The sequence below is a fragment of the Muscardinus avellanarius genome (genome assembly GCF_963383645.1).
Source record: "Muscardinus avellanarius genome assembly, chromosome: X".
In the NCBI taxonomy this organism is placed as follows: Eukaryota; Metazoa; Chordata; class Mammalia; order Rodentia; family Gliridae; genus Muscardinus; species Muscardinus avellanarius.
In genome coordinates this window covers 36273938-36285856 of record NC_137792.1, presented here as the reverse complement: position 1 = coordinate 36285856, position 11919 = coordinate 36273938, and the positions used below count along the sequence as shown (strand labels likewise).

Here is an 11919-nt window from a genome sequence, read left to right as displayed (position 1 = left end):
CTTCTTTGACACAATTCTTTTCCAATCTGGGAGTATACAATGAAAGCCAGATGTCAGCCTACTTATACCAGGGTCACTATACTATAAGTGAGGAACCAAGCAATGTGAATTTGGGAGTTTATACATACCTCTTTCCTCTTCTTTCCTGAGAGGGGGAAGCATGATCTCTCTAAAGTAAATAATCTCTTCTTGCAAAAAAAAACAAAAACAAAAAAAAACAAAAAGGGGAACATCCCAGACTCTGAAACGTAAATAAATGTCTTCTGGAGAAAGATAAGACAAATGTCTTTGTCTCTAGGTTTAAAACCCCTGGGATGTTTCTCAGGCTCTAGGACAGTTAAATTGTATTTTCCTTTGAATTAGACAGATAGCATACATCTAATATTCTAGGATTGTGAGGAGTCATCCAATAGGTCTGGGGTCAAGAACATACTCTCTAAAATCTGTTTTCTTTGCTCAGGAATTCCATTTGCAGATATAAGAAAACATTCACTTCCTGACACTAGTATTTACTAGAATACAATTACAAGTAAAATTACTATGTTGTAAGAAATGCATCTTCAACTTTTCTAACCATCCTGGGCTTACCTTCCAGCTTTGTTATTGTTGTTTTTGCTTCACTAAGAATTGAACCCAGGGACATTACACCTCTATGGTACACCCCTAACACTTTTTAATTTTGTTTTGAAATAGAATCTCACTAAGTTGCTGAGAGTCTCACTATGTTGCTGAGGATGGCTGAAAACCTGGAATCATCCAGTTTCAGCCTTCCAGATACTAGGCTTACAGGCATGTACCACCCTACCCGGCTTACCTTCCAAATCTGTGCTGTTAACTTAAACTCCCAATGGCAGTGTATTCATTCAAGTTACTTTCTCTACATCCTCATCAACAAATAGTCAGACACTATATTTTACCAACCAGATAGGTCTGATATGATGTCTCATTGATTTCCAATTTATTATTTTCTTAATTTCTAGCAAGGTGATAGATTTTTTAAATATATTGGCCATGTGAGTTTCCTCTTCAGTTAATTGCTTGTTCATATTCTTTGCCTGCTTAGCTATTGAGTTATTTGCATTATTTATTTATTTGCAGGCATCATTAAACTCTCTGGAAGCTAATTTGTGTACATTGCAAATATGCTCTCCCTGTCTGTGCCTTGTCTCTTCTTATTGTATCTTGATATATAAATGTTTTTAATATTTATTCAGTGTTTTTCCTTATAAAGCTTTCTTGTTTATAGCTTAAGAAATATTCTTAAGCCTAAAATTACATGTATATTCCTGTATACGTAAATATTTGTGTGTGTGCGTGTGTGGTGATGGAATTTGAACTCAGGGACATTTTAGCCTTGGGCTAAACTGTCAGCCCTATTTTATTTTTTTACTTTTTATTATTATTTTTATTCTTGTGGTACTGGGGATGGAACCCAGGGATATTCTACCCCTGAGCTATACCTCCATCCCTATTTCTTATTCTTTATTTTGAAACAGGGTCTCACTGAGTTGCAAAGGGCCTCACTAAATAGCTGAGGCTGTCCTTGAGCCTCAATCCTCCTGTCTCAGCCTCCCAAATGGTGAGAAGATTACAAGTATGTGCCACCAATTCTGACTTTTTTGTTAAGAGAGTCTCACTAAGTTCGTGAGGGTCTTGCTATATTGCTGAGAGTAGTCTCTTAGCCTACTATCCTCCTGTCTCAGCCTCTCAAATACTAGTATTACAGGTGTACATCACTATGCCCAGCTCCCCAGATATTTTTATTCTTTTATTTTTGAAATGTCTCAATAAGTTGTTAAGGCTGGCCTCATACCTGTTATTCTCCTACCTCAGCCTCCCAAGTAGTAGGATTAGAGGAGCATGTCACCATACCCGACTTCCTATAAGTATTTTTGAGATTTTAGTTTGATTTTCACATTTAGGTCTTTATTCAACTTGAAATTTATTTATTTATTTATTTATTTATTTATTTATTTATTTATTTATTTTTGTGGTACTGGGAATGGAACCCAGGGGCATTCTACCTCCAAGCTACACCACCAGCCATATTTTTTATTCTTTATTTTGAAACTGGGTCCCACTGAGTTGCAAAGGGCCTCACTAAGTAGCTGAGGCTCTCTGTGAACCCCAATCCTCTGGTCTCAGCCCCTGAAATGCTGGGATTACAAGAGTGCACCACCACACCTGGCTGAAATTTATTTTAATGATGACAAATTTTCAGCATATTTAGTTGTTTTTTAAATATGGATAATAACTATGGAAGAAAAAAATCTATGATCACAACCCTTAGATAAAATGTAGTATCAGAGCCCAGTGAGATAAAAGGATATTTAACTAGAGTTAGGAGGTGGTCTGTGAAGAAGCTGGAGGGACAGAATTAAATGAGTTGATCTGGGTAATAATTCTTCCTTCTTTCACTAGAAAAGTAATTGGCTTAGTTCTCAGTAAAAATGGCTTTATAAAATCAGAGCAATTTTGAGTGTGTATATGTGAATATTCCTTAAATAGAGGCACTAGTTTACTAATGAAATTTGTATGGACCAGTGATGTAAATTCAACTATAATAGGGTGATCATATAGTAAAATTCAACCATTTTGTGCTCTGATATTGTCCCTGGCAGGTATTCATATGTTATGAACTTTGGGAAAGTAGAAAATGAAAAAGCAATTTTAATTGATGTGGCATCTGTTCTGGCTCTGTATGGCTATCTCAATTCCATTAAGTTCTGTAGTTGAGCCTAAATTAATTGGTGCTTTTACAGCAGGATTGGGGGAGAGGAGTCTCTTCCCACAAGTCTGTTACTCATTAGAATGTAAAAATACTCAGTTATACTAGCAAATATATAGAGTAGTCTATGTTTTCCCATTGATTTGTAATGACACTTTTTCACACCAAGTTCCCAAGTATGTGTGGAGCCAAGGGCTAACTATTCTGTTTCTCATTCTTAGGGTTGGAGAGGTGTGAAATTCCTTTCTCTGCCCATCATAAGAGTCATGGCTGACACTTCTCTAACAAAAGACAGGTTAACAATAGAAAATATAGCAAATTTATTTAATCAAATTTTGACATGACAAGGGAGCCATCAGAAATGAAGATGTAAAGACCCAGAAAACCTTTTTATGCTCAGATTTGATGAAAAATGGACTGCCATGTAGAAATATGATTACACAATAAGACATTGTCAAATGGTAATAAACCAAAGGAGGGTTCCAACAAGGCATCTCTGTTCAGATTCTTCTTTGCCACTCTGTGTAGCATTCCTTCTTCCCAGAGCAGCAGGACTCCTCTGGAATGAGTATCTTCAAGGGCAAAGGGAGAAGGGAGAATGTGGATTTTCTAGGTTTCCTGGCTCTCTTTGGAAGGAGTTCTAGTTTCTGTGACTCCTACATAAGAGGAGTTCTGGTTTGTATGTATCGCTTTGGGAGGAGACTGTAGGATGAAGGCAAATTAGAAAGATATTGGTTTGAGGCCCTTCCTTTAGTTTTAAATACTCAACTCACCAAGATGCCTACATTGGAGCAGCTTGTTCTGAGCCCCTAGAGGGTTATTTGTCTCTTCCTCTAACAATTCTAAATATTATATATTTGAAATCAATATTAACATCTGCTATTTCTTTTATTGACGAACTTTAGACAGTGAACTTTAGGCATGTGAGTTTCAGAATTACCATGGTAAACTGTATTAAAATTTTTGTTTCATATGCGATTGTAATGCCATTGAAATCAGAGGTCAGAATTGGAAGAATTAACATATTATTGTATTGATTTTTAAGCATGAATATGACATATCTTTTCATTTAATGTGGACTTCTTTTATATCTTTTCATACTGCTTCATCATTTTTCTACAAATCGCTTGTATATAAATTGTTAGGCATTTTATTTTATTGGTTTCTTCTTATTTTGAATGTTATCACTTTTAATTCATGCAGTAGTCACGAATATGGCCCACTCAGACCTCCATTCAGAGGGAACCTGCTGGGTGGTTCATAGTCAGCTGACTTCTACTTCAGTAAATGAGTCAGGAGCATACTCTGCTTTGGCAGTTCTACCCACAGATTAAAGACAACAGGGGTGCCAGAGCCTGGCCATTTCTACATAAGCAAGAATTTTCTAGAAGCTACATTTATCTAGAGTGCCTGGTCACATTGGCCATGATTTCTTAGAGATGCTGCTCAGCATGAGACTCTTCATACATAATCCCTTGCCCTCTCCTTCATCAAGTGTTCAGACCATCACTGCAGCAAGAAGGATTTCCTTGTCTACCACTCTTTCCTGTCTTCTTGCATATTAAAGGTATTAACCACAACAAAACTCCTGGAATTCTGCTTTTTACTTAGTATTTGTTTATCAAAGGATCTCAACTGACACAATTCATTATTAGGAGTAGTCCAAAAAAGTATGCATTCAAATGAAGTTTGAGCCAGGCATGGTGCCTCACGCCTGCAATCCCAGTACTTGGGAGGCTGAGAAAGGAGGATTGCAGGTTTAAGGACAGCCTCAGCAACTTACTGAGGCCCTCAGCAATCAGTGAGACTCTGTTTCAAAATAAAAATAAAAAGGGGATGAGGGTGTAGCTTGGACGTAGAATATCCCTGAGTTCAATCCCCAATACCATACACAACAAAAAAAGAAAGAAAATAGAAAGAAAGAAGGAAGGAAGGAAGGAAGGAAGGAAGGAAAGAAAGAAAGAAAGAAAGAAAGAAAGAAAGAAAGAAAGAAAGAAAGGCATCAGAGAAATGGTCATGCAGAAATGGCTATATTTTGTGAAAGCAGAACATTCACCAGAGGTTTATGGGAAGTATCAAAGGAAACAGTCTTCAGCAAGGCCATCAGGTGTGCACTGATGGGAAGAACACCAGCACTTCTAAGGACTTCAAGTGATGGCTGCCCACTCTCTGCCAGGGCTGATGGTAGGAGGAGTGCCTGCATATTTGGCTCTTTGATAGCAATGGAGAAGATGGTCATAGCCCACCCAAACAAGAAAAGGCCATTGAGGCTCTTCTTTTGTCTTCTTTTTTATTTTCTCTCTTGTATCTCTTCTCCTTATTACTCCATTCAAGCTGCCTAGTCTCCCCATCTATGACTAGGTAAATATTGGAAATTGTCAGTGCTCATCTGATAGTACTATTGGGGATGTGGCTAATTCAGTCACAGAGATAGCTGACAACTATCTCTTCCAATGTCCCAAGCCTGGTATGGATCATGAGCTAAAAACTTAGTAAGAAACTTGAAGAAACACTTTTCTACATCTCAGAAAGGGGTCTTGATTTTAGCTACCCACCTAAATGGAGATTTTAAACTGTTGTTACTTTTAGTTGCTAAACATCTGGTCATTTCTGTTTTCAGCCCTAATATTTAGCCAGCTTATGGCTTCGGCTCCACCCACCATTCTGGTTTCTTTTCCACTTTTTATTTTTTGATTTGCGTATCTTGCTCATAAGCCTGGTTATATCTCTTTAACTTTCGCTTTTTAATATTTTATCCATCATTTTTATGTGCTTGAAGCAGATGAGATGCTCAGAGAATAAACTCACAATACCATCTGGACCAAATACATTCTTTTTTACAGAAAAAAGTCTTTCTTTTCTCCTTTAAGGTTTTTATCTTTATCTTTGGTTTCTCTCATTTAAAAAAGATGTTTCTTAGAAAGTTATTTTGTGTTCATCTTGTTAGTTTGAATGCCTCTTAATATGAATACCCATGTCTTTTTTAAGTTCTAGACTTTTAAGTTTTTATTTCAAATATTGCATTGCCACCCTTCCTTTGTTGAGGATCAGAAAATGATACTCCAAATTATAGTACATGACATACTTTAAAGAAGTATGTCTCTGACCTTTCCCCTGCCCTGCTCATTTCATGCCCCCTTTCCTCTGGAGAAAAAAACAAAACAAAACAAAACAAAACAAAACAAAACAAAACAAAACAACAAAAAAAAAACCCAAAACAAACAAACAAAAAAAAATCATGGTGCTTTTTCTAAAGTACCTCTGTCTACTTAAAGGCCACATCCTTCAGAAGATTAACTTACAGCAAGAAAAGCCAGAGTAGATGCTACACTCAGAGATTATGCAAACTTTGTTCCATTCTATTGTCTGTTGTGCCCATCAATATTCTTACTGCTGTAATGACTGACCACAACTTAGAGGAAGGAAGATTTATTTTCTTATACTTTTGGATATTTAAAGGTTCAGTCCATGTGAGCCAGGTCTGCAGAACTCAGAGCATCATGTCAGAAAGTGTAGAGAGGGAAAGTGCAAGGGATCTCTCTCACATCACAGAGGCCAGAGCAGAGATTGAACCAGGGAATGTGGGACCTTAATTTAATCACCAAGACCACACCCCAGAGACTCCTCCTTGACAGCCAAGCTCCACCTTCAACATTGCTACTTTGTTTCCATGAAGAACAGGGGATATTTTAAATCCAAACCATTATATCTATTTTCAGGCCCATTGATCTTCCCTAAAAAATCATCTATTCTTCTTTAAAATTGCTAAAATCCCTTTGCTTTTCATACTTTGTGTGATGCCATTTCTATGCAAATTAATAAGCTATATGCTTTTCTTCCTTTTATAGATCATGATCAAATCTTCAGGAGGCAGAATGTTCCTTTCACGCACACATTCATGCCATCCATTCTTTTTCTAGGACCCCTATGAAACATTTTTCTCTCACTTTCTTCCTCTCATTCTTATTTTCTTCTTCCATGAAATAAATTTGTATTTAGTGCATTTTTTACTATTAGTGATAAACAGTGATAGGTATTGAGAATGAGAAAGCTAGTATAAAAATGGAAAATCTTGAAATACTGTCCTATAGTTACATAAGTCTTGAAAACATTAGATCAAATGCTTTGGGACACTTGAGTGGAGATGAAGTAGGGGGTGCTCAAGAAAATGTCTTCTTTAGCTTCTACCTACTACCTTCTTTTATTCAGTCCTTGAATAGACCAATAATGGAAGGAAACTTGAATCTGGCTACTCTGCCTCTGTTTCTAAATTAATCCTGCCAATTGGCTCAAGTTACAAATTCTTATACAAGTTATTCTTGCAAGGCCCATTCCATGAGGGCTATATAAGCACTGTGATTATGTGTAGTTTCCAGCTGTGGGGATAGTTTTCATGAACCTGAAAATTTTGCCACTCTGCTGAAAGCAATTTACGTTTTCTATGTTTATTATTGGTATTCCCAGGCAGTATTTAGATTTTTCTTATATTGGTACTGTAGAAAACCAGAATATATCATCCCCAAATATCCCTCTTTGGCATAAAGATTATTTTAAGGTGATTGTTTTGAAAAGCCATAGACATGAGATTCTCTGAGAACAGAGTACAAATTAATCTTTTATAAGGAAATTTTTATCTATAGAGGAAATACCACTTGTAAGTATATTTCTCTCTGAGTATCAGGAAGAGACAGATGAGTATAAATATACAGAGATTCTTCTCAATGTAGAAGGTACTAACTTACCCTTATTTACTATGGTTACCTGATCACTTCTCTCCTCTCCTCAATATCCCCCCCCAGCTCTTATTTCTTTGTTTCAGCTGAAGATTTTATTTCTTTCTTTCTTTATTTATTTATAGACAGAATCTTACTATGTTTCTTTCCGAGGCTGGCCTTGAACTTGCAATCCTTTTACCTCAGCTTCCCAAGTAGCCAGGATTACAAGTGTGCATCATTATGCCTGGCTGAAGATGGTATTTAAGAGCTGGACTTTAAATTACCTGTTTGGAGATTTACTTTTGTTTTGTATATCTGTCATGTACACATAAGGTATACATGTTAATAAACATTAATTTGTTTTGCTCTTGTTAATCTGTCTTTCATTACACACCCAATGGCCTAATACAGATAGAGAAAAAATAATGTATTTTTCTACCCTACAGTATCAATAAACAAAATTCACTACAGTTCATTGATTTTAATACAAAAGCAAATGGTCAGAACATTGAGAAATAATCATTTGCAGCTTTTAATGTGACAATCTACCTTGCTAATGCTTTCTTTTAATGGTCACCATAATGCAGTAAAACCAATAGAATATTATAGATACCCCATAAATATATATGCATTTGTGTTCTATACATATGAAGGAATAGAATTTTTAAGCCAAAGGATATACATTTATTCAAATTTAATAAGTGGTGCTAGAGTTTTACTGTGATTTTTCAAACATGTACCCACACTAGTAGTATATGAGAAATATAACTGCTGGACATTCTTGGCGATATTTGGTCTTGTCAGTCTTTGGCACTTATCTTGATATGTGCATAGTGGTATTTCATTGTGTTGTATGTGTATAGTTCCATGAGTTTTAGCACATATAAAGGTTCATATAACTATCACCACAATCATGATATAAAACTATTTAATCCCCAGAAATCTCCCTCATGCTAATCCTTTGTAGCTGCAAATTTTGTCCATCCATAATCACTGATAACTGCTCATTTCTTTCTTGTCCCTATATTTTTTTCTTTTTCAAATGCCATAAAAATGGGATGATATAATATGGAATTTTTTAGATTTTTCTTCACATAGTATAATGAGCTAGCTAGTAAAGAAAACAGCCATACCTGTGTTCTCTGTACCGATTTGAGATGTGACTACTTGCTCCTACATGTGCTCTTGCCATGATATGTCACTATCCATTGGCTTCATCAAAGGGTAAACCAGTGTCTCTCCCCTCCATCCCACTTTATCTTGGACATGCCCCCCAAACCAAAATAAAACCCTTTAATTTATAAATAACATGTGTCAGGGTATCTTGCTATAGTGATAAAATCTGATTAATAACAGATTGTACTCATTATGAATTTTACATTTCGGTTCTGGATATATTTCTTTGTCTATAAATATTTTAAAACTTTTCCTGTTGTAATGCAATTACTTTAGGTGGAAATACCTGATCCCTCATGCCTTATTTTTATGATTTGTTAGACATGGAACAAGGCTACTATTCCTCTGTACTAAAGCAAGATCTTTCAGTCTTGCCAACTGGCTCACCAAATATCTCAGGAATTACAATTTTTCCCAATCCAGCTGGTGGGAATAGACACTATTCTTAGTCTTATGTGAATACTATGTAATAATTTTTGAGGGTATATGGTACTGGGGAATGTACCCAGGGGCATTCTACCTCTGAGCTACATCCCCAGCCCTTTTTTATTTTTTTGTTTTGAAACTGGGTCTCACTGGGTTTCTGGGAGTCTCATTAAGTTACTGAGTCTGTTCTCAAACCTGAGATCCTCCTGTCTCAGCCTCCCAAGTACTGGGATTACAGGCATGTACCACACATAGCTACCATGTAGTAATTGAATCTTTCCAAATGGTTATTTGTCTGGTTTTGAGTACTTTCCTATCACATATAGTCTTAGTGCTCTGCTAAATACTTAAGCAGGCTCTTCTATAGATCTCTGTATCTCTAGGGTTCTCTTATCGTGAACTTCTATCCTTTCCAGTATTCCCTCCTGTGAATTCTAGGAGATTGTTCTGCCTGGGTTCTCAGCTCTGTCTTTTCAACTCAGAGAGATCTCCTAGGGTTGTCCCTCCATGTGCTTTAGTCTGAAAACTGCCTACAGGCAGTAAGCTTGGGCAATCACAAGAGTCACCTCATTTGTTTCCCGCCTCATAGAGATCACAGTTCTTTATTGCATAATATCCAATGTCTTCACAAACATTGTTTTATATATTTATTTTTCTTTAATTGTTTCAGGTATGAAAATAAATCTAGTCCCAGTTACTGCATCTTGGCCAGAAGCAAAAGTCTTAATTTGCATTCTGTGTTACTAGTGAACTTGAATGTTATATGCCTATTGGCCACATTATTTCTTTCTATCTGAAATAACAATTTGTGTTTTTCCCATTATTCTACTATTGTAATTTTTAATTTTTCACGATTGTATACCAGATTTTTTCTATATTAAAGGTATCAAACTCATGTTTTTCATACATGTAAATACTTTATTCACTTGTTATTTTATTTTGATTTTGATTCACTTCATTGTGTAGTGCAGCCACTCAATTTATACTTAATTATATTATTCTTCTTGATATATTTCCTCTTTTTCTTTTCCCATTTTTGTGGTGCTGGGAATTAAATCCAGGACCTCAAGCATACTAGGCAAGCTCTTTACCACTGAGCTATACCTATAGCCTGAGATATTATTATTGATTTTTCCATTGAATAATGCATCAATGCTACTGTATTCTAATTATTTTATTATTTCATTTCAAAATTATAGTCTCCTGGCATGGTGGCACATGCTTGTAATCCCAACATTTGAGAGGTTGAGACAGGAGGATAGCCTCAGCTACATAGTGAGGTCCTTTGCAACTCAGTGAGACCCTATTTCAAAATAAAGAATAAGAAAAAAATAGGGCTAGGGGTATAGCTCAGAAGTAGAAAGCACCAATAAATAGTCACAGACAGATAAGATGGTACACACATGGATTACTAGTATTTGGGAGGCTGAGACAGAAGAATCACCAGTTTGAGGTTAGCTTTAGCAATTTACCAAGACCCTCAGCAATTTAGACCTTGTTTAAAAGTAAGAATAAAGCCAGGTATGATGGCTCACACTTGTAATTCCAGTACTTGGGGGGCTAAGACAGGAGGATCGGAGTTCACAGCCAGTCTCATTTACTTTGTGAGGCACTCAGCAACCTAGTGAGACCCTGTTCAAAATAAAGAATAAAAAATCAGGCTGCAGGTGTATCTCAGAGGTAAAATGTCCCTGGCTTCAATATTTAGCACCACAAAAAAATAAAATAAAATAAAAATAAAAATAAAAAGGGTTGGGAGTGTATCTCAGAGGAAGAATGCCCTGGGTTCAATCCCCAGTACCAAAATATACAAATAAGATAAAATCATAAAAAGTCAGGAGGAGATAAGGAATCAGAATCTAGTATTCTGGCAAAACTATAGCCTAGAGTTATCTTTAAACAAATACCTTTTATTTTTTCATATTAACTTGATGTTATTGCCTGAAACCAAAAGTCGGAACTTAGTTCAAATAGGCTGAAACAATCTAAATACCATACAGCTATTGTTTTCAACATGAGTGGCATGATCTTCTCTACAGCTAGACTTTGTCAAGAGAACATGTGAAAGGGTCTTCTGTAAGAATTTGCTCAATAGACTCTTACCAGAGGCTCAGCTGAGGATCTCAATCTAGCATCACAATAGAACCTGTGGAATTGTAGCAGTGGTTGAGTGGATCACTTCAAATAGAAATCAGTGTTTGGTTTAAAATCAAAGTGAAAAACATTTCTATCACACATTCTTTAACAGTTATTTTCTCAGGATGACTTCATGCTCAGTTCTTCTGCCTACATTTTTCTTTCTTTCTTACCCCAGATTCCACACCTTCCTCTAACCACAAATTTCCTTTTCTCTTTATTTTTCCACTCAGAGCTCTAATAACTACCTTCCCCACAGTCCTTACCAATTTTAGGCATTTTCTTATTAATACCTACTGAGATTCAGAGAAGGTAGGTTCTGCAAAATAATTTTAAGTAATGTTCAAATTTATATCATTCTTGTCATGGTTTGAGGTTTGTACCTTGATTTACTTGTGTATCAGTCATCTCTTGAAACAATAATGCTTAGGACAAAGTATTTTACAATCCAGTTACTTAACAGTATTATTTTTAACTCATCAAATCTGGTTTTGTCGTATACTTTTTCAGGTCTCAGTTGGGGGGTCGCTTTTGCATCTGTAATCTAATGCATATTGGCTAGGCACTCTGATCTTTTGGCCGGGCTCTGTAGGTTGGCTGATCATTATTCAATATTAGAAGTGATCCACTCAACCACTGATACATTATTCATTATTCAATCTAGGATAGCCCCAGTAGGAAAACATACACACACACACACACACACACACACACACACACACACACACATACATACAA

At 36.1% G+C, this 11919-nt stretch overlaps 1 pseudogene across 1 annotated transcript in view; it reads left to right on the top strand.

The window, feature by feature from the left end:
- The first annotated feature begins 4752 nt into the window (after nt 1-4752).
- LOC308278852 (peroxisome biogenesis factor 2-like) overlaps nt 4753-11919 on the top strand; it is a 29401-nt pseudogene continuing 22234 nt past the window's right edge. The window contains exon 1 of the transcript in view: nt 4753-4912. The product of the transcript in view is annotated as a peroxisome biogenesis factor 2-like (transcript). The remainder of the gene's footprint in view (nt 4913-11919) is intronic.